Source organism: Sardina pilchardus, chromosome 6 (assembly GCF_963854185.1).
Source record: "Sardina pilchardus chromosome 6, fSarPil1.1, whole genome shotgun sequence".
Taxonomy (NCBI): Eukaryota; Metazoa; Chordata; class Actinopteri; order Clupeiformes; family Clupeidae; genus Sardina; species Sardina pilchardus.
In genome coordinates this window covers 13,042,895-13,069,486 of record NC_084999.1, presented here as the reverse complement: position 1 = coordinate 13,069,486, position 26,592 = coordinate 13,042,895, and the positions used below count along the sequence as shown (strand labels likewise).

The 26,592-nt window shown below is 41.7% G+C and overlaps 1 long non-coding RNA gene and 1 pseudogene across 1 annotated transcript; one reads left to right on the top strand and one right to left on the bottom strand.

Moving 5' to 3' along the window:
- Window positions 1-230: 230 nt before the first annotated feature.
- LOC134082647 (uncharacterized) lies at window positions 231-10,994 on the bottom strand. Its single transcript, XR_009939647.1, has 4 exons — window positions 10,861-10,994; window positions 10,027-10,113; window positions 9,757-9,853; window positions 231-512 (listed from the first exon to the last, which is right to left on the bottom strand). It is a non-coding gene; the product is annotated as an uncharacterized LOC134082647 (long non-coding RNA).
- Window positions 10,995-12,233: 1,239 nt separating this feature from the next.
- LOC134082329 (polycystin-1-like protein 2) overlaps window positions 12,234-26,592 on the top strand; it is a 36,800-nt pseudogene continuing 22,441 nt past the window's right edge.

Here is a 26,592-nt window from a genome sequence, read left to right as displayed (position 1 = left end):
CATCTGAACAATAAATAACAATAAATGAAATGTTTTTTACATCTGTAGTTCTGGCATGTTTTTGTATTTTTCATCAGTCTGTTCATTAGGTTTGTTCACTCTATCCTGCTAGCTATCTGTTTACTAAACATTCCTACATCGGTACTGAATGTCAGTGAGTTGTCCAGATGTTCTAGAGTTTTTTTGAAGAGGCTAAGGCACTCATTCAAGTGACAGTGGATCTGCTTCGGTGATGATCAGAATCCGCTTTATTGCCAGGTTTGCATTAACAAACAAGAAATTTGACTCCACTGATGGCATCATCCGCCGATCTGTTTGCCCGGTAGGCAAACCGCAGGGGGTCCAGCAGGGGTACTGTTATGTCCTTTAGATGGCTCAACACCAGTCTTTCAAAGGATTTTTTGGGGAAATGGGATGATTGTGGCATTTGAAGCAGGAGGGCACTTCACACAGCTCCAGGAACTAGTTAAAGATCACACAGCTCCATGATCATGATGACAAAAGCTGACAACCTGGAAAGTCAGAATCAGAAAGAATAAAAAATAATAACAGTACAAGTATCAGGTGTACAATTGGTTTCTTGTTGTAAGTTGTTGATGCCATTTGACATACATTAGGACATATCCCACCTTTCTGCAAACTGTTGACAACATAACTACAGATGTGGCTCTATTCTGCATATACGCGCACGAGGTACACATGTGGTACGTTTTGAGCTCCAACACAGAGGCAGAGCAATTTCACCTAACCAAACCATATATTTTCTGAAAGCTCATGAGTTGTAGATGGCATTTGACATACATTACATGACATCGACGAAATGCTGTTGAATAAACACATTACACATACACGACTGACGTTCACCAACACGGAAAATGCCAGGGGTGCTCCAGTCTCCCCTGCACGGCACCAATTCTCATATGTGGTAGGAGCGTATGACAAACTGAGCAGCTGAACTCACAGTCAATACATTTTGAGGTGTAACGCTGGGATACGTACACCTAGGTACCATAAGTCATATATTTTCTGAAAGCTCTTAAAGAGTAGATGTCATTTAATATATGCAAAGCCATATGTCACTCTTCTACAGGCAAAAGAACTGACCTCAAACGTGGTAGGAGCGTATGACAAACTGAGCAGCTGAACTCACAGTCAATACATTTTGAGGTGTAACGCTGGGATACGTACACCTAGGTACCATAAGTCATATATTTTCTGAAAGCTCTTAAAGAGTGGATGCCATTTAATATATGCAAAGCCATATGTCACTCTTCTACACGCAAAACAACTGACCTCATACGTGGTAGGAGCGTATGACAAACTGAGCAGCTGAACTCACAGTCAATACATTTTGAGGTGTAACGCTGGGATACGTACACCTAGGTACCATAAGTCATATATTTTCTGAAAGCTCTTAAAAACTAGATGTCATTTAATGTATGCAAAGCCATATCTCACCCTTCTACAGGCAAAAAAACTGACCTCATAAGTAGTAGGAGCGTATGACAAACTGAGCAGCTGAACTCACAGTCAGTACATTTTGAGGTGTAAAAATATAAACTTTTTCAAATCGAGTTGGCCTATGCGCACAGGCGACGCGCTCAGTGCCACTGCCACGCATATCTCAGAGTGACTGCGAACACAAATAGCCTAAACCTAGCTAGATTTGACGACTCTCACAGGAATGGTTCTCCGTTGAATCTACCAAATGTATGGGATGAGCGGCATAACACTTTTGAGCGCTTTATCTTTTTTTTATCACTCGTCTACTATGAATGCATTGCATAGCCCACTGCATCTTGTAATTTGTTGTGACAAACACTTGTGCCATCTAGCCTACAGCTAATAACAACTTGTGACGGCTATTCATTCACGTGTTGTAAAATACTGAAATTGTCTGAGGTTTACGCAGGCTAAACTTTAAATTGTAGCCTCTTGTCTCCCATGCCAGTTTCATTCATCCCGACCGGGCAGGACGCACGTTTCCGTTTTGTAGAAATAATTCCTGAATGTTTTTGTTCAGAGCTGAACATGCAACTGTATTTGACAGATGACAGATTTGGTTGCTAGTGACAAAATATTAGCGTTCAATGCGGTACAATCTCGCTAATTATGTTTTAAAAAGCATTAAAAACGTTCCGTCTCTCTTAGGCTATATGATCAACAGGCACGCACAATATACAGCTTAAATCAAAGAATTGCAGCTTTAGGCTACTAAATCACAATTCACTAACTTTACCATACAGTCGCAATGTTACATTTTCATACAGTTTCATCTTTATTTCATGGTATATTCTAAAATATCCACCATTATAAATATTCTTGGTTTTAATAGGATATTATAGTATTGACTGGCTTTAAAATATATCCTATGGTGCTGCTGAGCAGTGCAAAGGTTTTGAAAGATACAAAAGGCCCTGTATTGGAGTTGTAAACACTTTTAAGGTATAATATTGTCTAAATTGTGTTAATGATGTTTAATTGGTTGCTGATACAACTAAATCTGATACAATCAATGTGAAATCCAGGTAGGCCTATATTGCTGTCATTATTCAACATTTTCAACATTAATGAAATGCTGACAGCCTACTAAATTTTTACTTCAGCTGACCTCCTTGTCTTAAAGTAAATCAGAAAATAAGTTATTTAGACAAGTGAGTGCTAGACTGCTCCTGTAGCCAACATGGGAATTGAACTGTTACATGATCCTTGGTGATGTAAATTATGAAAACCCCTTTCTTTGGTTGGTCTTGATGCGGCCTTGACTCCTTTAAGACTCGGTCTTGACTCAGACTTGCTTCCTAAAAGACTCGGTCGTTGTCACTCGGTCTTGGCTGCAGTTAAACCAACGGTCTCGACCCCCCCCGCATCATAGGGCAGTGGCGGCGATGCGGCGACGCCCCCTTCCCCTGGACAGACACCACCTTAACTAACAAATTTTCTGGGGGAAACCCTGATAAGTCATATATTTTCTGAAAGCTCTTAAAGAGTAGATGTCATTTAATATATGCAAAGCCATATGTCACTCTTCTACAGGCAAAAGAACTGACCTCAAACGTGGTAGGAGCGTATGACAAACTGAGCAGCTGAACTCACAGTCAGTACATTTTGAGGTGTAACGCTGGGATACGTACACCTAGGTACCATAAGTCATATATTTTCTGAAAGCTCTTAAAGAATAGATGTCATTTAATATATGCAAAGCCATATCTCCCTCTTCTACACGCAAAAGAACTGACCTCATACGTGGTAAGAGCGTATGACAAACTGAGCAGCTGAACTCACAGTCAATACATTTTGAGGTGTAACGCTGGGATACGTACACCTAGGTACCATAAGTTATATATTTTCTGAAAGCTCTTAAAAAGTAGATGTCATTTAATGTATGCAAAGCCATATGTCACTCTTCTACAGGCAAAAGAACTGACCTCAAACGTGGTAGGAGCGTATGACAAACTGAGCAGCTGAACTCACAGTCAATACATTTTGAGGTGTAACGCTGGGATACGTACACCTAGGTACCATAAGTCATATATTTTCTGAAAGCTCTTAAAGAGTGGATGCCATTTAATATATGCAAAGCCATATGTCACTCTTCTACACGCAAAACAACTGACCTCATACGTGGTAGGAGCGTATGACAAACTGAGCAGCTGAACTCACAGTCAATACATTTTGAGGTGTAACGCTGGGATACGTACACCTAGGTACCATAAGTCATATATTTTCTGAAAGCTCTTAAAAAGTAGATGTCATTTAATGTATGCAAAGCCATATCTCACCCTTCTACAGGCAAAAAAACTGACCTCATACGTGGTAGGAGCGTATGACAAACTGAGCAGCTGAACTCACAGTCAATACATTTTGAGGTGTAACGCTGGGATACGTACACCTAGGTACCATAAGTCATATATTTTCTGAAAGCTCTTAAAAAGTAGATGTCATTTAATGTATGCAAAGCCATATCTCACTCTTCTACACGCAAAAGAACTGACCTCATACGTGGTAGGAGCGTATGACAAACTGAGCAGCTGAACTCACAGTCAATACATTTTGAGGTGTAACGCTGGGATACGTACACCTAGGTACCATAAGTTATATATTTTCTGAAAGCTCTTAAAGAGTAGATGTCATTTAATATATGCAAAGCCATATGTCACTCTTCTACAGGCAAAAGAACTGACCTCAAACGTGGTAGGAGCGTATGACAAACTGAGCAGCTGAACTCACAGTCAGTACATTTTGAGGTGTAACGCTGGGATACGTACACCTAGGTACCATAAGTCATATATTTTCTGAAAGCTCTTAAAGAGTAGATGCCATTTAATATATGCAAAGCCATATCTCACCCTTCTACAGGCAAAAAAACTGACCTCATACGTGGTAGGAGCGTATGACAAACTGAGCAGCTGAACTCACAGTCAATACATTTTGAGGTGTAACGCTGGGATACGTACACCTAGGTACCATAAGTCATATATTTTCTGAAAGCTCTTAAAGAATAGATGTCATTTAATATATGCAAAGCCATATCTCACTCTTCTACAGGCAAAAGAACTGACCTCATACGTGGTAGGAGCGTATGACAAACTGAGCAGCTGAACTCACAGTCAATACATTTTGAGGTGTAACGCTGGGATACGTACACCTAGGTACCATAAGTCATATATTTTCTGAAAGCTCTTAAAAAGTAGATGTCATTTAATGTATGCAAAGCCATATCTCACTCTTCTACACGCAAAAGAACTGACCTCATACGTGGTAGGAGCGTATGACAAACTGAGCAGCTGAACTCACAGTCAATACATTTTGAGGTGTAACGCTGGGATACGTACACCTAGGTACCATAAGTTATATATTTTCTGAAAGCTCTTAAAGAGTAGATGTCATTTAATATATGCAAAGCCATATGTCACTCTTCTACAGGCAAAAGAACTGACCTCAAACGTGGTAGGAGCGTATGACAAACTGAGCAGCTGAACTCACAGTCAGTACATTTTGAGGTGTAACGCTGGGATACGTACACCTAGGTACCATAAGTCATATATTTTCTGAAAGCTCTTAAAGAGTAGATGCCATTTAATATATGCAAAGCCATATCTCACCCTTCTACAGGCAAAAAAACTGACCTCATACGTGGTAGGAGCGTATGACAAACTGAGCAGCTGAACTCACAGTCAATACATTTTGAGGTGTAACGCTGGGATACGTACACCTAGGTACCATAAGTCATATATTTTCTGAAAGCTCTTAAAGAATAGATGTCATTTAATATATGCAAAGCCATATCTCACTCTTCTACAGGCAAAAGAACTGACCTCATACGTGGTAGGAGCGTATGACAAACTGAGCAGCTGAACTCACAGTCAATACATTTTGAGGTGTAACGCTGGGATACGTACACCTAGGTACCATAAGTTATATATTTTCTGAAAGCTCTTAAAAAGTAGATGTCATTTAATGTATGCAAAGCCATATCTCACCCTTCTACAGGCAAAAAAACTGACCTCATAAGTAGTAGGAGCGTATGACAAACTGAGCAGCTGAACTCACAGTCAGTACATTTTGAGGTGTAACGCTGGGATACGTACACCTAGGTACCATAAGTTATATATTTTCTGAAAGCTCTTAAAAAGTAGATGTCATTTAATGTATGCAAAGCCATATCTCACCCTTCTACAGGCAAAAAACTGACCTCATAAGTAGTAGGAGCGTATGACAAACTGAGCAGCTGAACTCACAGTCAGTACATTTTGAGGTGTAACGCTGGGATACGTACACCTAGGTACCAAAAGTCATATATTTTCTGAAAGCTCTTAAAGAGTAGATGTCATTTAATGTATGCAAAGCCATATCTCACTCTTCTACACGCAAAAGAACTGACCTCATACGTGGTAGGAGCGTATGACAAACTGAGCAGCTGAACTCACAGTCAATACATTTTGAGGTGTAACGCTGGGATACGTACACCTAGGTACCATAAGTTATATATTTTCTGAAAGCTCTTAAAGAGTAGATGTCATTTAATATATGCAAAGCCATATGTCACTCTTCTACAGGCAAAAGAACTGACCTCAAACGTGGTAGGAGCGTATGACAAACTGAGCAGCTGAACTCACAGTCAGTACATTTTGAGGTGTAACGCTGGGATACGTACACCTAGGTACCATAAGTCATATATTTTCTGAAAGCTCTTAAAGAGTAGATGCCATTTAATATATGCAAAGCCATATCTCACCCTTCTACAGGCAAAAAAACTGACCTCATACGTGGTAGGAGCGTATGACAAACTGAGCAGCTGAACTCACAGTCAATACATTTTGAGGTGTAACGCTGGGATACGTACACCTAGGTACCATAAGTTATATATTTTCTGAAAGCTCTTAAAAAGTAGATGTCATTTAATGTATGCAAAGCCATATCTCACCCTTCTACAGGCAAAAAAACTGACCTCATAAGTAGTAGGAGCGTATGACAAACTGAGCAGCTGAACTCACAGTCAGTACATTTTGAGGTGTAACCAATAGCGGAGCGAGTGGGGGGGCAGGGGGGGGGCGGTCGCTCCGGGCCCACGGGTGCAGGCAGGGGGCCCACCTTTGGCCAAATCTATCTTGCTGAATTGTTGTATTTAACGATGCTTATATGTACTGATTGCTGGATGCTACTAAAGATGCCGCTGGTCCGTAGAGTGCCCTCACAATGGGAGCCCGTCTGTCATGCCCTTAAACACTGCCCGCAACAGGCATTTCCCCTCTCACGCTACACTAGCGTGTTTTAAAAGCGAAACTGATGCACGACCTGTCTGGGTTTTCTGAGGTAGCCTAGGCTACAGGTTGCATTTACCGTATTACAGAAAATCAAGTGAGTTAGCAAGATCTATATATCTATTTAGAGTCTGGAGCATACGCGTGGCAACAGCTGTCAGTTCGCATCGTAGTAGGCTGCGCCGATGAACATAAACGGTTAAAAAAAAAAAGTTCTGATAGCCTGGAAAGCCTCTCTATATCTGCACACGGAACATGTCAATGTTGTTGTAAACACACGAAATAGGTAGGCTACAACTTCAATAGAGACAAGAAGATAGGCTAGGTTGGCAGGAGATTGCCTAGGCCTACCTGTAACTCCTCAAATTATGCCCATTTTATTTAGGCTAATTAGGCTCTGCACGTGCGTTTTATTGTGAGACATGCGTTTCATTTGGAACGGAGCGGCATGCCATCAAAAGCAGAACATTTTTGGTTTGTTTTGGGGTCTAATTTACTCTTACACTGTTTGATTATATTGCTTAATGTTTGGACTGATGGCCAATGCAATAAGGGGGTATTTGATGGTTCACTAATTATGTTTCATGTAGTTGAAACACTGTCGGGATTTCCACCGCTGTTTACGCACAAGGCAGTCAACTCATTCAACGTGCGCTGTGTTGGTTAAGTTATTGCGCAGCCAATAAATACAAATCCCGGCCATAACTTGAGATACATACGGTATGCTACCTCTGTCACCAACACTTAGTGTCAGCGGAGTTCCTGCCTCGGTGTATTGCCTAATCTTGTAAAAAAAATAAAAACAAATAAGCCTAAACGGGCAAGCGTAGTGAAATTAAACGGTGAGAGTTTTGACCGGTAGTTTAGCCTACACAAACAATCTTGAATCAACATAAAAGAAAACAGCATGCCCCAGCCAATAAGCACAACATGGAATGGCTTTTAAAAAACATGATGTTGGGATAAACACCGAGTAGCTGGCAGGCGTACCTGCAGGTGTACGGCCGTACGCATTGCGCATTGCTCAACAACGAGAGAAAATGTCCCATGTGCGTGTGTGTGTATTCATACACAATTTGCCTACCATAACTTCTCAATGCAGCACGGTATCCCATTAACTGCATGACATAGGCTACAATTTTCTGCAAAGTTAGTGAACACGTTAGGCTATCAAAGTCAGAAGTAGCCTAGGTCTATATGCACATAATTTGTTTGAGCAGCAGAGACAATAGGTTATGCACGCACGCAGGCTCGCAAGACTATAGGCCTATTTGTTGTTACTTTTTACGCGGCGATAGGCCTATTTGCTATTTTATCGCCATATAAGCTAATATACTAACTTAAGACTCATCATGGATGTAAACAACGAAAACAGAAAGGATGGAGGCAGCAAAGCTAGAGGCGTTATTTCAGATGGGCAAGAACAAGGTAGGGAATGGGTGCTTGTCAGAACGTTTAAAGCTACGTTAGTATAGTAGTTTAGTACTCTAAGGCTACTTTTTAACGGACCATGCACGAACCTAACGTGGAAAGGACAAATATTGTCAGCGCTTTGAAAGTCTTGTTGCGCGCGCGCACGCACGCACGCGGAGGGCCCACTAATAGGTCTTCGCCCCGTCTAGAGTGAACCATTAGCTCCGCCCCTGGGTGTAACGCTGGGATACGTACACCTAGGTACCATAAGTCATATATTTTCTGAAAGCTCTTAAAGAGTAGATGTCATTTAATATATGCAAAGCCATATGTCACTCTTCTACAGGCAAAAGAACTGACCTCAAACGTGGTAGGAGCGTATGACAAACTGAGCAGCTGAACTCACAGTCAGTACATTTTGAGGTGTAACGCTGGGATACGTACACCTAGGTACCATAAGTCATATATTTTCTGAAAGCTCTTAAAGAGTAGATGCCATTTAATATATGCAAAGCCATATGTCACTCTTCTACACGCAAAAGAACTGACCTCATACGTGGTAGGAGCGTATGACAAACTGAGCAGCTGAACTCACAGTCAGTACATTTTGAGGTGTAACGCTGGGATACGTACACCTAGGTACCAAAAGTCATATATTTTCTGAAAGCTCTTAAAGAGTAGATGCCATTTAATATATGCAAAGCCATATGTCACTCTTCTACAGGCAAAAGAACTGACCTCATACGTGGTAGGAGCGTATGACAAACTGAGCAGCTGAACTCACAGTCAGTACATTTTGAGGTGTAACGCTGGGATACGTACACCTAGGTACCATAAGTTATATATTTTCTGAAAGCTCTTAAAGAATAGATGCCATTTAATATATGCAAAGCCATATCTCACCCTTCTACAGGCAAAAAAACTGATCTCATATGTAGTAGGAGCGTATGACAAACTGAGCAGCTGAACTCACAGTCAGTACATTTTGAGGTGTAACGCTGGGATACGTACACCTAGGTACCATAAGTCATATATTTTCTGAAAGCTCTTAAGCAATAGATGTCATTTAATATATGCAAAGCCATATCTCACTCTTCTACAGGCAAAAAAACTGACCTCATACGTAGTAGGAGCGTATGACAAACTGAGCAGCTGAACTCACAGTCAGTACATTTTGAGGTGTAACGCTGGGATACGTACACCTGACCTCATACGTAGTAGGAGCGTATGACAAACTGAGCAGCTGAACTCACAGTCAGTACATTTTGAGGTGTAACGCTGGAATACGTACACCTAGGTACCATAAGTCATATATTTTCTGAAAGCTCTTAAAAAGTAGATGTCATTTAATGTATGCAAAGCCATATCTCACTCTTCTACATGCAAAAGAACTGACCTCATACGTGGTAGGAGCGTATGACAAACTGGCCAGCTGAACTCACAGTCACGTAGACCTAGGTACCAAAAGTCATATATTTTCTGAAAGCTCTTAATTTAATGTATGCAAAGCCATATCTCACTCTTCTACATGATCTCATCGACGAAATGCTGTTGAATAAACACATTACACATACTGTACCTGTAAAACTGCAAGTGGGTGACCCACGAGTGACGTTCACCCACATGGAAAATGCCAGGGGTGCTTCAGTCTCCCCTGCACGGCACCAATTCTTCATCTGAAAAAAAAAAAAAACATGAATTGGGACACGTCCCATCTTCCTGCAAACGTTTGTCCACATAGATATCAGGTGGGGGTATTTTGCGTATTGGTGAATGAGGCGTACATATGACATTTTGAGCTCCAACAAAGAGGGAAACAAAGAGGGAAAGCAATTTGAGGCATGCAAACCATGTATTTTCTGAATCTGTATTTTCAATATCAACTGCCTCTTCAAAACCGGAAAGGATGTCCAGACCAAAAATGAAGAGGCCTCATCTGAAAGAGATAAACAGGAACTTTAGATGGGAACCAATAGGAACCTATAAATCACCCCACCAAGAACAATTACAATGCCTGTCTTCTCCCTTTTTCCAGTAGTAAATGCAATACCCCGTGAATCAGAAATATATATCCAAATGACTATTTGTTTACTCATGACAGCTGGCAACAGAATGCATGCAACCCATACATCCAGATATCAGAAGCAAGGATCTGTGAAAACATGATGAAATGAAAACAGAAACAGGCATAAAGATATGTCTACAAAACATTGCAGGATCATCCCTAAACAACACCAGTACACCTTTTTCCTTTTTCATTTCAGCACTACTGCAATTCATAGACATATCAGTTATTCTTATGCAGGAAAATACAGTAAGATGGAAATGCGGTTGTACTGCCTTGTTTTGTTTTTTTAAAAAAAACGGTGCGCTTAAACTGACCTGCTTAATTTAATGTCAAACACCATGTCAACTAATTTAAAAGCAGGATTGTACCACTATCGCACTCATTTCGATAATTTAACCATAACGTGCCGTGAACAATGATTTATTTGGCTAATTACGTTATCCACGTCTTTTACGCGCTACAATAATTTGTACTAAGACATTGCACTAAATCCGCTTGATTCTAGGCGTTTTACAACATGAAGAGTTTTGGTCGGTCAGGATAAGTACACCTATATGTTGTTCGAAACAAAAACAAAAACACAACATTATTATTTACTAAATTGACATAGTTTACCTTGCCCACATGCTTATCCCATAAGGCTCGTTCTCGCTTCCGCTTCTTGTGGTAGCGTGTGTCACGTGACAGCAACCAGCCTATCACACTGGGGCTCTTATACGGGGCTCTTCGCCGTTTCCCGAGCGGATACATACCTCTCCACGGAGGTAACCAAGCCCAAAAATTCAGATTTAGGAATTAGGACCATAAATTAATAGGGCTCGGGATCATGACGTGAAAACTTCGCGGGCGCAGCCATATTGGCAGCTTCACACATTAGTTTACTATGGATTATAGGCTAGGCCTACTATGTATTTACTCCCGCCTATTTGTGTGTTCCTGTTACTTAGTTTTTACCTTCTTAGTCGTATGTTGCTGCGTAGTGGTAGTCCACATATAGGGCACTACGTAGTGGGGTGTAACAGCGCCACCCATGATCGCAAGAGGAAAAGAATCGCTAATACTACATGTCTGCTTCTTGTCTTCTGCATCTGAATGAATGGATATTACATTCGGTGCGCTACCAATATGGCGGCAATATTCCTAGAATGCAATTGGCTTGTTCCCGAGCCCTATTGAGATGGCATGCATTAACATTTTACAAGGCATTACTAAAATGGTAGCCTACTTAGTTATTATCAAATAACCCATAGCCTAAATTACTTAGTTTATAAGTTACAAACTCATTATGCATAACATAGGCCTACATGTTTATTAACAGTAGGCCTAAGCCCTGAAGAAATATAGATGACAAAATCCCCATATAAACTTACATAGTTCATTGTTTAAGAAAATAATAATGAATGGTTGAAAGTAACAGAGTAGTAGGCCATGTAGCCTACTGTGGGCTACATGTTTCCAAAAGTTGTTTTGCAGCCCCCAATATTTAGCAAATACTTCAGCTTTCAGGCCTGACTCAGCAAACACATTTGTCCAAAGGAATTTAGAAAAGGTGATTGAGATGGAATTTGAACATTTGGATCTCTACTCTAGCTCGAAAGGCTACCCACTGTGCCACAGCTGGCATTCTAACTGTAATAAAAGCTATATTTACATATTGTAAATGGCTTATTAACAAGGTATTTGTGATGGTCGCAATAGCGACCACACACTGAAAACCCTGGCTCTCCCTTTTCCACTGAGTTTTATAATGTTTGTTTAATTATATGCTTAGGGCCTACTTTCTTATCTTCCAGTGTCTATGCATCCATATTTACACACTTTGTTTAGCAACATTACATGACAACCAAGTAAACACCTCAGACAATATGCAACATGGTTACTTTATTGATTAATTTAATAGTTTATGATTGTGTAGATGAGTGCACGCATCTTGATCAATTGTGTTCGGTTAGTTCTAAGTTAGCATTTCTTTGGCTTCATTTACCATCATGTTCGCGGCGTTTCTGTTTGAGTGCGGCCGAGTCCAGGAGCTGTGTGCGGCGTCATATTCGGTCCGGGTGGACTTCCTGGCAAGACGGAGCAGTTGGTTCCGCTGGTTTAAATGCTCAATGGCCACATCCATTGGACGACTTTGCCATAGGGGTGGAGGAGCTTTTTGTGCTTGGTTGGAGTCTCTTGTTTGCGTTTATTTTGTGTTTCTTTATGAATGTCTTTATGCATAGTTTCTTTGTTGCTAGCCCAGTGGGTAGTTATCTTTTTGAATGTTTAGTAATGTCTAAAAGTTAATTGATTTTGTTGTGCTCCCCTTTCAATTATTAATGGTCTGTCCAGTCTGTATTTAAGTTCCCTTTTGTCTCATTGGGATAGTTCTGGTCGCGTGTTGATGTTGGTGCGTTGGAGAGTGTCTGTTCTGTTTAGATGCCCTTATTGTGGGTGCAGAACTTTATTTAAAGTATCATTTTGTTATCTAATACTCTTTTTGGTAATAACACAGTATTAGTGGTTAGTTTAGTCTTTACTATCATTAGATACCATTGATGAAAAATAATGACAAGTTACAGTAGGCCTACAAGACACTCAAAACTTCATCTGCTTGGCGCAGACAGACACACTTTATAGTGTAGGCCTAGCCTACATATAAGACAGATCCAGAGAGATGGACCCCAGACACTTGCAGAGAACGCCACCACACAAGGACTAAATACAGACACATACATATAGGCTACTACTAATAAAAATGTTTAAAAAGAAAAAAAAAACTTATGTTATGATGTTTGAAGACAATTTTGGCCCATTTAATTGAACATTTATGTTTGAATGATCTCAGACAGTGCCCCTGAGCTGTGATGGACTGATGGTTTCCAAGGTCTTCCTCTCAAACCCTTCTCTAGCACCAAAATTGTAAGGGAATCCCGATAGAACAACATGGAACCACGTGTTGATGAGGTGTGGACGATTCTAAGGGCCCAGCACTGATCAGTAGGCTAAATATTATTTTAATAGGCTATTATTGTCTTGTGTAGATTTTAAATAAGACATTTCATTTGATCAGTTAAAATAAGCAAATTGTATATGGTTGTGATTTGCACCTCCTATTTTCACGGTAGGAACATTTTAATGTAGGCTAGAGTATTACAGACACGAGACACCCTCATTGTGGACCGTACCATTTTTAACCACTTTGGCGCTAGAAGCAACGGAGATAGAGAACGACACGACTGCGGCGGTGTCAAGTTGAGTGACGCCAGGTGAATTCGGTTTGCTGCTGACGTGCATGGGTAAATGTAAGTTGCTAGCAGACGTCTAGCTGGTTGAAAATGTGTTACAATCTGGCTGCATGTATGAACGTAGCCTATGTAGTAGGTCTACCCCCCACCCCAGTAGCCGAACTGAGCAGGCTAGGCTACTCCCCAATTGCACTCTGCACTTTGGAAGCTGTTAAGCAAGAGTCCGGTAAATTACACAGTCCAGGTATCAAAAATGCACGCAGAAACAGCAGAAAGCTAACAGGGAGAAAAATCACTCGTAGGCCTATTGTTTTTTCCAAAAGAAATGTAGGCTATGGCCTATTCACTGACGATGTCGTGACACAACCAGCTAGCTATAAGCTAATGATAGAGACCAGGCGATTTCGTTTTATTGTAATAAAAAAAACAACAATTGTCAATAAAAAGTGCACTGTTTATTAAACACTTCACGTTTATTGCCATGGGAGATGAATAATCATGAATGTATTGTACATGATCAGAATGTAAGGAGGTCTGTAGCCTATTGAACTTGATAGCTATATGCAAGATAAAATATTACCCTACACGTTGCTGGCGTTAAGATCTAACTAATGAGGTGCCCTCAACATACACTAGATTCTGTGATAGGCTACATTTAAATCTTTCGTGAGGCCCAAGATTTCTGGCGGCGCCCCTGCTTGTAACTACGGTAAGCGCGTGTTTGCTATGGTAGCTGGCCGTGGTCCTGAATGTCTGGAGCGGAGATCGCGATGCGCGATGGCCGCCTGCACTCCCTATGCAAGGCGAACGGGTAGACTAGGCTGCTATATTTTTTTGTGAAAAAATGGCGTGTGACGTATGGATAAATATCCTGCTGCGGAAGACGGGTTAATTAAATGCTGTCAATCATCCCTTTGGACTCCTCTCAAACTTTGTTTAGAACACATTATTTTATACATTGGCGCCATTCTTTCACCTGGAGACAGGAGAGCCAACACGTCATCATAGAATGGGCGAGATAGAAAAAAAATAGCGTGATACCGTGACAGATTTGATTAACAGTCCACATTGTACTGTCAGTCCCTGATTAATTCCAGAAAAACCGGTTCCATAAAAGGGAGTTACTAAGAATCAGAAGCCAGCCCTTTCCTTAGTGGGTGTCCATACTCATTATGTGCAGTAAAATTGTGTGACATTTTGTAGTGAGGTAGGCCTACTCACTTTGACGCTGATTTTTTCAAGGTGCTGTTTTGTGTCACTGTGTTATTGGATTAAGGGACTTATTTTGCAACACTTTTGGAAGCCATCCTCCACTTTCTTAGTGCTTCAAATGTGCAGCTCTTTAACACTGCCTGCACCTGTTCACATGTAATGGCAAAGATGAGTAGAGGTGTCTTTGCGGAGGTGGTTCTCCTAGTGATTTTGCACATAAATGTAACACGTGGACAAGACCCCACAGAGGCATTGGTCTGTCCAGAGCACCAGGAGCCTTTTCACGGCTCCTGCTATGAGTTTGTGGCGCAGCAGCGCACCTTCCCGAACGCCCAGCGCTGGTGTGAACAAGGTGGAGGGCACCTGCTGTTTATTCTGAACGAAGAGACCCAGCAGTTCCTCCAGCAACACCTCCAGCCCCAGCAGGACTACTGGATAGGGCTGGCCCCGGCGTCCAGCAACCTCACCCTGGACCCAGCTGCGGCAGAAGGTACCAAAGCTGATTGCCCTGATTTGGCCAGATGTTTTAGTATTTATCTCAGTTTGTGCTTTTAATATTTAATCAAATGCATAGGCAGGCGTAAGCATGAGCATACAGTAATAAGAATGTTTTTGGGTTTTTTTCCTTGTGTTATGCACTGGTTCTATGCTGTTGTGTGCTTTCCATTTCTGCATTTAACTTAGAACAATGTTCCTAGTGTTATTCTGATCATTTCTTCTAAAGGAATAGAGTAGTAGAGTTGAGTAGAGGGCCATTTGGAATAACTGCTTAAATTAGCAATATTCTGCATTCTGTTTACCTTAACCATATCCAATCAAATCAGTGCTTTATTGGCATGAATGTTTAAAGTATAACATGTTAATAATACTTTACATTAATATTGGTAAGGAAACTAATTGAAATAATGTGCAAACAATAATAATAATAATAGTAATAATATCAAAAGAGTAGATTGTACATTATATTAAAAGGACAGTATAGCTTCAGCAGTTGTGCTTTACTGTAGAAAAAGAAAACTAAACAGCAAAAAACATCTATACATCTATATAAATCAACTTCAGTTAAATAGCTGAATTATCATATTTACATGTACACAAGACGATATGCTCATAAATATATCATAAACATGAAAATTACAACCTTTCCCTTGTTTTATGGCAGGTCATGCCTATCTGCAATGTAATCTGCAGATAGGCATGAGCAGTTTGGTTCCTCTCCCAATAATATGGTATTTTCTTGCGGGGATAGATTTTCAAACTCTGCTATGTTTTTTGAATTTAACAAAAAATGAATCACTTAGAGGTGCATATGCACCTACTGTATTATGCATATCTAATGCATCTATTTCCTAACCAGGTATTTGTTCACCTTATTCCAGATCAGAATTTATTTTCTTAATTTCATCTCCCACCTTAGATGATATGCCAGATGATATGTCTGATGGTTCGAAACAGAGCCTTCTTTATAACACTGATTAGCAGCTGTCTGTTGACAAGAAATATTGTCTCTTGATGTGTTTACCGTACACGGCAATGGTTTTATCTTTCATAAAAGCGGGACATCACCACTCAGATCATGGCATGGCCTCTCTTGTTTCATTTGGGTGTTCCCCCTGTCCCTTGATTGGGTCATTTAGACCCTGCTGAGGTCAAGCTGCAGTAGAATATGAATCTGAATGTCATCATTGACATTCAGACATCTTAGCCCTGTGAATAGGGAACCCCTAAAAACCGAGTTTAAACCATTTGAACACATCAAGATGGTCCTAGTAAATCAGAACAGCTTTCAAGTGACCTATTACACACTCAAATGTCACATATGAAGACTTAAGTCAAATGGCGCTCTATCCTGCGTCCTGGTAATTGACTAAAATTAATATAGTTAAGGCCTTATGTTGATTTAATGAGTCCATTTCCTATATAGCATGCACACACACACACACACACACACACACACACACACACACACACACACACACAATAATTACAGAATATACAAGATCTACGTACAGCATGCACACATGCACACAGACAAATGCACAAGAACAATGTACAGTACAGCATGGGTTATATGGGAACTGTATACACCCAGAAATGGGTTCATTAAATCAACCTAAGGCTTTAACTATGTTCATTTTAATATCTAGGAAAAGTTAACTTATTTCCTCACTATTTGTTTAACCTCAATTTATCCTGATGGACATGTATTTGGTGAATGCTTCACTGGCATAATATTATTTTCTCATAGGAATGCTCTCCTGGCTTGATGGCTCTGATGTGAGCTACTCTAACTGGGTAAGTGAGCCAGGAGCCAGATGTGGTTACATCCTCCAGGACTCTGGCTTTCAATGGGAGGCCACGGACAACTGCAACAAAGAGATGCACTTCTCCTGCGAATTTGGTAAGCCTTCGACCCGTTCACTGAGTGTACAGGCCTGTGAGATAACAGCAGTCTTAGTAACACTCCCTCTCCTCAGAGATTGGGAAATCTCTGGCTTGCACAAACTCCAGTGTGACTCTTCAGTGCGGCTCTGGGCAGGTGATAGAGGTGGACCACAGCTTCTTTGGTAGGAAGACGAAACACTACTGCCAGGGGCTCACCTCTTCCTACGCCACGTCCTCACAACAGGAGTGCAGCTGGGTGGATGTAGCACATATAGTAGCAGGTATGGAGCTTGACACATCTCACTTTATGCTTAATACTACAGTATATATACATTTACATATTCTAAACAATTTTATGATCAATGTTATATGCAGATTTTACATGATTTCCAGTGAAACAGAAATGTGAAACATTTCGCTATATACTGACACAACAGGATCACTGTGATGGTATTATTGCCTATTGTGTCTTACTTTGTGCCCGCAATACAAAATCTATTAATGCTACTGTGTGCAAATAGCAGTTCAATTGGATGCATCTCTGCCATTAGGTTCATAAAATGAACAAGTGCAATGAGCTGACCTAATGTTTGCGTGGGCACTGATAGTTCAACCACAAAAGAATCCCTGTCCCATTGTAGACTTTGATGACTTGAGAGATAAATAAAGATTGAATAAAGCTTCAGGTGAATATTTACTAAGGCTTTCAGACATCTGTCTGTCCATCTCAGAGAGGAGACCTACTGTAAGAGCTGCATGGATGAAAAGTCAACAACACTGTTTGCATGGGCTAATCTACGTGAAGTACTGTGTTTGTTAGGCGCAGGGATACATTCCATTGAATAGAGGGTTAGGTGTGGATAGACCAAATGTCCTTAACAAATACTAATGCAATGATGTCTATTCAATTTCAAGGACAATGTCACGGACTGCAGGCCTGCCGGGCTTGGGCAGATTCGTCCTTTGGAGAACCATGCCCTGGTCTTGGAAGCTACTTGTCTGTGGAATATCATTGTAAAGATGGTAGGAGGTCTCTGTCTTCATTATGGGATTGTTGTTCATGTTAAATAGATACATAAAATATGGTGTCTGGTAGTGGTAGCAGTAAATCTGTGGACTGTAAAAATGTCATGCTAAAAGAATGGATGAGCATTGTGAATAAAATGTGTAATTTTACAGCCATTGTCACTAATATGTGGGTGAAGCCGAGTCTCAGGTATCAACTCCTGTAATAAAACTGTATTGCCTGTAGATGTCAAATGTCAAGCGTCAGTGTCAATGTCAAATGTCAATGCGAGAGATTATGCCGTCTGTTCAACGAACAAGGCTCTTTTGTCTGTGACATGTTCATAATTGTTCTTTAGGTCTTCACCTGCTCATGGGCAAATTGGCTGCTGTCTCTGACAATGTCACAATCCAGGTGAAGTGGCTTTTGCACCCGTTCCATGGTAACCTGACGTGCACACTCAGTGCAGGTGATGGCCACACCTATAACCCCTACAGCCCTGACGAGTGAGTCCCAAACATGCACATCTCTAACTTAAAAGCACTGTATACACTGCCACGGCTTACAAACTACACCCACATTCAGACCCAGGTTGATAATTCATCTGGAAATTAGTAGAGGTGATGATAAGGACAGAGATGAGGCAATGGATGACCTTTGGGAATGTAGAAAGTATGCGTCAGGTATAATGCCATTGGCATTAGCATTTAGGCATGAATGCCTAAACTGGAGAGAAAATGGGGAAAATGCTAAATAGTTCAAGCATATGTCAGGGATGCTGCTGAGATGGGATTCTTTCTGATTGAAAAGAAGGAAATAAGCATGCATTCAGAATTTCTGAAGAGAAGGCCTAGCAGCATGTAAAAAAGACACTGCGGCTTTTCTTCTAGTCGCATGTTTGACTGCTCACACTGCAAGACAGCCGATAAAAATTCCTGCCAGGCCAGAAATCCAATCGCATCAGACCAGAGCTTGAACATTGATTGTTGTTACGTCTTCTAATTGCGTAACGTGAGCCTGTTCAAACTACATAAGAAATCGAATAGGAATTTGTCCTGATTTAAACATTAGTCAGATCTAACTGTTTTGGGTCCAAAATCAGGTCAAAATAACCACACAGACAGGTGAGGTTTAGTCAGTCTCTCCTTTTGTTAGATCACAGGCCAGTGTGGTGCATCAGTACAGCCATCCAGGGGTCTTCACTGTCGGGGTGGAGTGCACCACCGGTGAGTGGCACGTCACTGCGCAGAAGACCATCACCATCCAGGAGCCACATGGGGAATATGGAGTGGTCAAGTGCTACAGCATGGGCCAGCTAATGAGCAGCACCAATTGCAAATCCCTTGCCAACAACCCTCTTACAATCCAGGTCAAGCTGGACGCAGGTAGCCAAAATATCTCAGCGTGTGGTAATGGATTAGAGTTCATAACAACAAACAACACACAATTTCACTTAATTTTCACAGGAAGCAATGTCACCTACAAAGTTCAGAGCGACGGCACAGTGTTGGCCTCATCGTCCGCTGCTGTGGGCGTATTCCCTCACAACATCAGCCTGGGCTCAGAGGAGGTGCAGAGCCTGGGTCCAGGCTGTCATCAGCTGACTCTGCTGGCCTCTAACAACGTCACGGCTGCTGACCCCTCCACTGCGCTGGAGGTGTGTGTGCTGGAGCCGGTGCAGGGGCTGCAGACGTCAGTGTCCACGCAGGCCGGGCCGTGCCCCGAGGCGTACCTCCACGTCACCGTCTCTCTGGACCACGGAGCCCCCGCACAGCTGCTCTTCCAGATATCCGACAGTGACAATGACACCGTCCAGGAGACGAGAGAAGTGGACAGTGGCAGTCTTCAGGTTTTCAACATCTCAACAATCGTCCAAGGTGTCCGCGCCTTTGATCATTCTTCGCTTTCGCAAAGTGATCCATCACAGAATGAGTCGTCTCGAAATCTATTTTGTACAGTATATATACAGTGTCTGTATTGCTTTGGACGAAAGCATCAGCCAGATCCCATAACTATAACCATATATGTTTGATTTTAGGAGTGGTACAATTGAAGGTCACAGCATGGAATGCATTCTCAGCCATAGAGCAGGATGCAGGGAATGCAAGAGTGTTTTGTCTCCCCGAGATAGAACTCCAGTCGAATGATACTCAACATTCAGTAGGTTTTTTCCTCAATGACACATACAGTACAGTATTGAGGCCTTACTTGTTTCCCTGTAATTCTCATGGCAATACTACTGCACTTACACTAATCTCACACAACATTTATACCTAGACAGAGGAGCACCTGAGAATTCCAAAATTCTTACATTCAGCTGCTTATATCCAGATGGATCCTAACGAGCCCAACATTGGTGTCACAAGCGTCGAGCTTGAGATCAGTGTATACATTCCTTACGGGTACAACTATCGTTGGGAATGCAGTAAGTCTAACATTTTAGAGTTCACAGTTATGACATTTTTGTTGACAGGTAACACATTGGTGGCAGTTTAATATGGGTTTCTCTTTTTTGCCTTTCAGCTGGGAATTGTATATGTTCTGCCACCTCTAATGGCAAGGAGATTGTGATTCCTCAGAATTGCCTACAAAAACCTTTTGAATATGTGGTATTCTCTATGAGTGTCACAACGAAGTGGCCAGGTCAAGAAGTGTGGAGGGGAACCAAATGTGTAACCCTTACTCCAAAGAGAGACATAGCTGTCACAATACAGTGAGAATCTGCTTTGATTCAATGGAAATATTTTGCAGTATTCAAAGTAAAAAAAAATGTTGCTGCATTGGCTAAATTAACTTATATTTTAATAAGTAAAAAAAACACCAATTAAGAATGTATTGACTTTTCTACTGCTCTACCTTTCCACCACAGACAATAAGCTATGTCTTTTTCAGCTGCCAGGACTGTAACCCTGTCAACGTTCAAAATGACCTGAACTTAACAGTGGACTGTCCAGATTGTCAGACAACAGTGTGGTTAATTGAAGACACATCTTCAGTCCCTGTAAGTATATTTATATATACAACAACATTCAAAAGTTTTACAAAATTATAATATACCAAATTAATAAATCAAATCAGTGTTGGTGCTACCGATCTTTATCTTTAAAACAATCAATTTGCCTAAATGCTTGACACACCTTGGTCACCTTAGCTTGATCCGCCCTTACTCCGGCAACAGCATCTCCGACCAACCTGCGAACAGAGGGCGTTTCTGAGAGCAATTTGAATTGCGAGCCTATCGTTGTCGTTGTGTCCCCCGTGGTTAACATACGTCATTATTACCAAACATTAGTGATTGAACCCAGTATGTTGAAAAAAGCTGAATACAGATTACAAAAAGACTGTTTTGTGAAATAGCTAAAGTGCCTAAAACATTTTACACAGTACTGTATGTTATGTATATTGTATTATACTGTATGTGTTATAGTAATACCATAATCTATTATAATTTCACATCTATTTTAAGACTCAACATTGATTGAAACAATATGGAGAATGATATAAAAACAATGATGTTTTTGAAAATTGTGATGAATGGTTTTTGCTGTTGAAACTGTTGAAACTGTTGTTTCCTTCAAGGCTGAGCTCAGCTCCTGTTACAGCTATGGCGAAAAGCGATTCCGAGAGGAAGCGCGCTCTGACAACCTCACAATCCCAGCAGCGACCCTTCAGAGTGCACAGCAGCTCATCACAGTCATTGTTTATGGTAAGTGTCTTCTGCTGGGGTCTGTTTGCATGAATCTAATGGTCACTCTGTGTTCCTTCCTGATTGTTCTTCATTTATCATATTCACTACAGGTACAAAAGATACAGGAGGTGGTATTGTAGAGTCCGGTTATAGTGAATTTGGCATTCAATTACCTGTTGCCTCGAGTGTGACAACAGCCTCGAGTGGGACAACAGCCTCAAGTGTGACAACAGCCTCAAGTGTGACAACAGCCTCAAGTGTAACAGCAGGCTCGAGAGAGACAGTAGCCTTAAGTGTGACAACAGCCTCAAGTGTAACAGCAGCCTCGAGTGGGACAGTAGCCTCAAGTGTGACAACAGCCTCAAGTGTGACAACAGCCTCGAGTGGGACAGTAGCCTCAAGTGGGACAACAGCCTCAAGTGTGACAACAGCCTCAAGTGGGACAGCAGCCTCTACCACATCAGTGCCTTCTGCATCTGACACAACAAGAGGACAGGTGATATCCTCTTCTGTGACCACAAGATCTCCCTCTGCTGCAACCTTATCCTCTGTGGCCACCACATCAGTCTTAACTGCATCATCAGCCTCTCCTGGGACAACTGCAGGTCCACCCAGTGTCCTGTCATGCTTGACCAATTCCACTGCTGGAGATGTTCTTTCTCAATTTGCCTTCACTTGCAGTGTAACCCAGTCCTTCTGTACTCTTGCACCCTGCACCTACTGCCTCAAGACAGCCAATGGTAAGAAACTAATCGTGGTGGCATGGCCATTGTCAACATTTTGATGAGTTTCTGTGAGTGAGGTAGGTGGGGATTGCTTGGCTATTTCATGAAAATGAACAGAAATGTGGATTTAGTAGTGTGTGTAATGTGTGTGAACTAACTGCATTAATAATGACACACATGTATTCTCAAAATCTTTATAAACACATTTACAAATCTTTTTTTTTATAGACAATTACCTTTATTGTGGTAATAACCCCAGCGAGAGGTCACTGTTTCTGCCGCTAGGAGACCAAAGTAAAAACTACACCCTAACTGTGGTTGCAACTTTGCAGAATTCAGCTGGACAAACCTTAAACACCACAATTCTCATCAAGGTTTGTGACACCTAATAAGATGATGTTATGCTTTTTATTCATTTAGATCAATTACTATAAACTAAAATGCAAATGGCATGTTAGCATGCATGTTATCAGCCAGTTTCTGTTGGCAGTTTCTGTTTCAGTTAATGTTAGGCTAACATTAGACAAGGTTTCTATAGAAGAAGTACACTCACATCAAATACAGCCCCCAGAAAATGTGTTTGAACATTGTTCACCATTGTGCCCAACTCTCTTCTGACGCAAACTGACGTAATACAGTAGGTGGAAAATAACACTGCGAAAAACACTACATTGATCATTGCACTATTGCATTACAGAACCTGTAATTTACAGTAGGTATGTCTTTTGTATATGAATAGGCCTACACAGTAAAATTAGTGTGTACAATTTGTAAAAGTGTATCTGTTTGTATCTGAAGTGTTAAACTACAAAAACTGTTTTAGAGTTCATTTTAACACTGTGTTAAACCTTGCAAGGCCCCTTTTGATCTGTGAAGAGTACACTCTACATAGCCTACTCAACTCTTGCCAGAGTAGTTTCACCACTTAAAGGAGAATTCTAGCGATTTTACATAGACCTCTGTTTCACCGAATACTGTTGATACAAAAATAAACTTTTTTTTTAAGTATATTTTTTGGGGGCTTTTTGCCTTCATCTGTATAGGACAGCGGAGAGAGACAGGAAGCAAGCGGGAGAGAGAGATAGGGCGGGATTGGGAAATGACAGCAGGCCGGACCCGAACCTGGGTCATGGGCACTCGGACCCGTACAGCTAACAGCTACAGCCAGGCAGCTACAGTGCTACACTCTGGGTGCATGAACATTGGATCATGCACATGCCCCCAGTGTAGCACTGTAGCTGCCTACTGTTGGTTGCAGCAACTCAAGCTTTTTTTAAAATTATTTTTGCATTGACAGTACTCCGTGACCTTGAAAAACAGAGATCTATGTGAAAAATGTAAATGCAAAAAAATCCATTCTCCTTTTAATTCAAAGTAGTGTTAAGACACACTGTTCATTACCTCCGCCAAGGAGGTTATGTTTTCATCGGGGACCGGCGTTTGTTTGTCTGTTTGTTTGTTTGTTTGTTTGTCTGTCTGTCTGTTAGCAAGATAACTCAAAAAGTAATGGATGGATTTCGATGAAATTTTCAGGGAAGGTCAGACATGACCCTAGGAAGAAACTATTAAATTGGGAGTGATCCGTAACATCGTAGGGATTCCGGAGCCGTTAATGTGCTTTTCTAGTTTACCTCCGCCAAGGAGGTATATGTTTTCATCGGGGACCGGCCGGCGTTTGTTTGTCTGTTTGTTTGTTTGTTTGTTTGTCTGTCTGTGTGTCTGTTTGTTAGCAAGATAACTCAAAAAGTGATGGATGGATTTCGATGACATTTTCAGGGAAGGTCGGACATGACCCAAGGAAGAAACGATTACATTTTGGGAGTGATCCCTAATTCCGTCAGGATACCGTCGGCGTTTATGTATTTTGCTTACTGGTGTAATGGCATGGTATGGCCACGTGGTGGCGATCGGAATAGTTTAGTTTCAAATGTATGACAACCTACAGTAGGAAGAACAATGCAGGCGGAGGTAGCTGCGCTCTCTGAGTGCTTTTCTAGTTTTCTCTGTTATCTGCTTTCTTTTATCTTTTAGAAAATACAAAAAAGACAAGTGTTGATACAAGCTGTGATGTTGACAATCTTTTGTGTTGGGGCTGGCATGGGGTGTACAGAGGCGTTGTAGATGTGAGTATCTTGGAGCAGTTGGTGTCTGTTGGAGCAGTGATCACTGCAAACACGAGGGCCTTGGAAGTAGATGTGGCAGCTTATTATCTCATTTGCAGAAAGTTGGAATTGTTGTGTCGTATTAGAGCAACAAAATATTTTTCCAAACGTTTACAATCAATCAATTTTATATAATCAGGCGATTCACTAGTTTCTGAAATAACAGGGACAAAAATGTTAGCTATTGGAATGTCAATTTGACTTGTGTTAACATTATGTGAGGGCATATTTTCATGATAAAAAATATGTAGGCTATTTATTAGTAATTCTCTTATTCTCTGAGTTACTGAAAGAAGAGTCATTGTTTTATAATGGTAATAAATAGTATTTTATTTTAAAAATATAATCATACAAAAATAGCAATTCAATTCGATGTACAATATATTGGGCTAAACATTTTTTCAATCAGCTGACTAGCAGACAGTCAGAAAGCCCATCTGTATGGCCAAATCCCAGATGCCAGGAATGGCATCAAGTTTCTCGACAGCGTCCTCAGGAAGAACGACGCCCTCTGTGGCGCTGTCCCACCACGTCTTCTGCCGAGGCTCGTCCAAGGTCCTGTCACGGACACCTCCTGTCTGGAGCTCGTTGGGGCACCCTGACCCCTCCCTCGCTGGGACGTGCTCAGCCTTACGCTTGAGCCCTCTGTAGTAGGAGGCCATGTCACGGTGGTACTCCATCATCTTCACACGCTCCGCTTGGTTGGAGTGGACTGTGGGTCGGGAGTAGGTCGGTACTTCACCACCGGCCCCAGTGGAGAGACCTGCCGGAGCTGCAGGGGTAGACCGAGTGGGAACGACCCCCAGAGGGATGAATCCTCCCTGGGCGATACTGCCTGGCACCTGGGCTTGCATCGGCTTCATGTGTTGCTGACCATGAAGTGCTGCGGCAGGGGTGGTGAAGTTCCCCACAAAGGTAAGGGGTCCAGCCTCCTGCCTCAAAGCACTACTGGATGAGCTGATTGTGCCCACATGGGTCAGTCCACCAGTCTCCCGCTGATGAACAGCAGAGACGGACAGCAGCTCCTGCTCTCGTGCTGACACCTGCACAACTGAAGAGACACATTCATGTTAGCTACTCTAGTTGTCAGTTATTCAGATCAGCCACATTTAAAGGACATAGACTTCTTCTTACCTGCAGATGGGTAGGCATGTTTCATGATCTCACTGCCACAGGGCCGAGTGAGATGGAGTGGTGTCTTCTGGGCGGACGGAACACCACGGATGCCTGCACTCCCAGAGTCAGGGCCCTTTTGGGAATTCAGCAGGGCCAATAGCTGGTCCTGGGTGATGTTCGGAGCATGAGTGAAGTTCCCAACGAATGTCAGGTTCTCCTCCTTCCTCGCTGGAGCCACTGCCACAGGTCTGGGAGGAGCCACCCGGCTGCTCTTGACACCGTTGCCCACGAGAGTGAGGTGCTGAGGTGTTGAGGTGGGCAGCTTGGCCATACCATGCCACTCCTCCTGGACCACAGCACGCCTGTCTCCAGACTCCCTCCAATACTTACCTACAACATATCAGAAATATGAATATGAATAAATATATCAACCATAATCAAGCTATTAGGCCTAACTATAAGAGCACTGCAAATATTATATCCTTACTTGCAGAAAACCGTGTAGACCGCACATATTGATATTGCTGCTTTGATGGAGGTATCCAAAGGGGCACGGTGTTTCTGTTTTCCTCAACAGTGTTGACGCAGGACAGGTTTCTCTGAAACAGAGGCTGATGTTCAGTCTCGATCCAGGATCCTGCAGGGTTGAATGTCCTTGGGTAGAAAGCCATTGAAGTTGAAAATCGCTTTGAAATCGCAGAGGTTAATCACAAGTGACTTGCCTTCAGCTTGTTCATGTAAGAAGTGGCAAGTCTGGCCCAAATTCTACTTTGCCCAACATTCTAACATTCTAAATTCTAAATTCTAGATTCCAACATTCTAATGC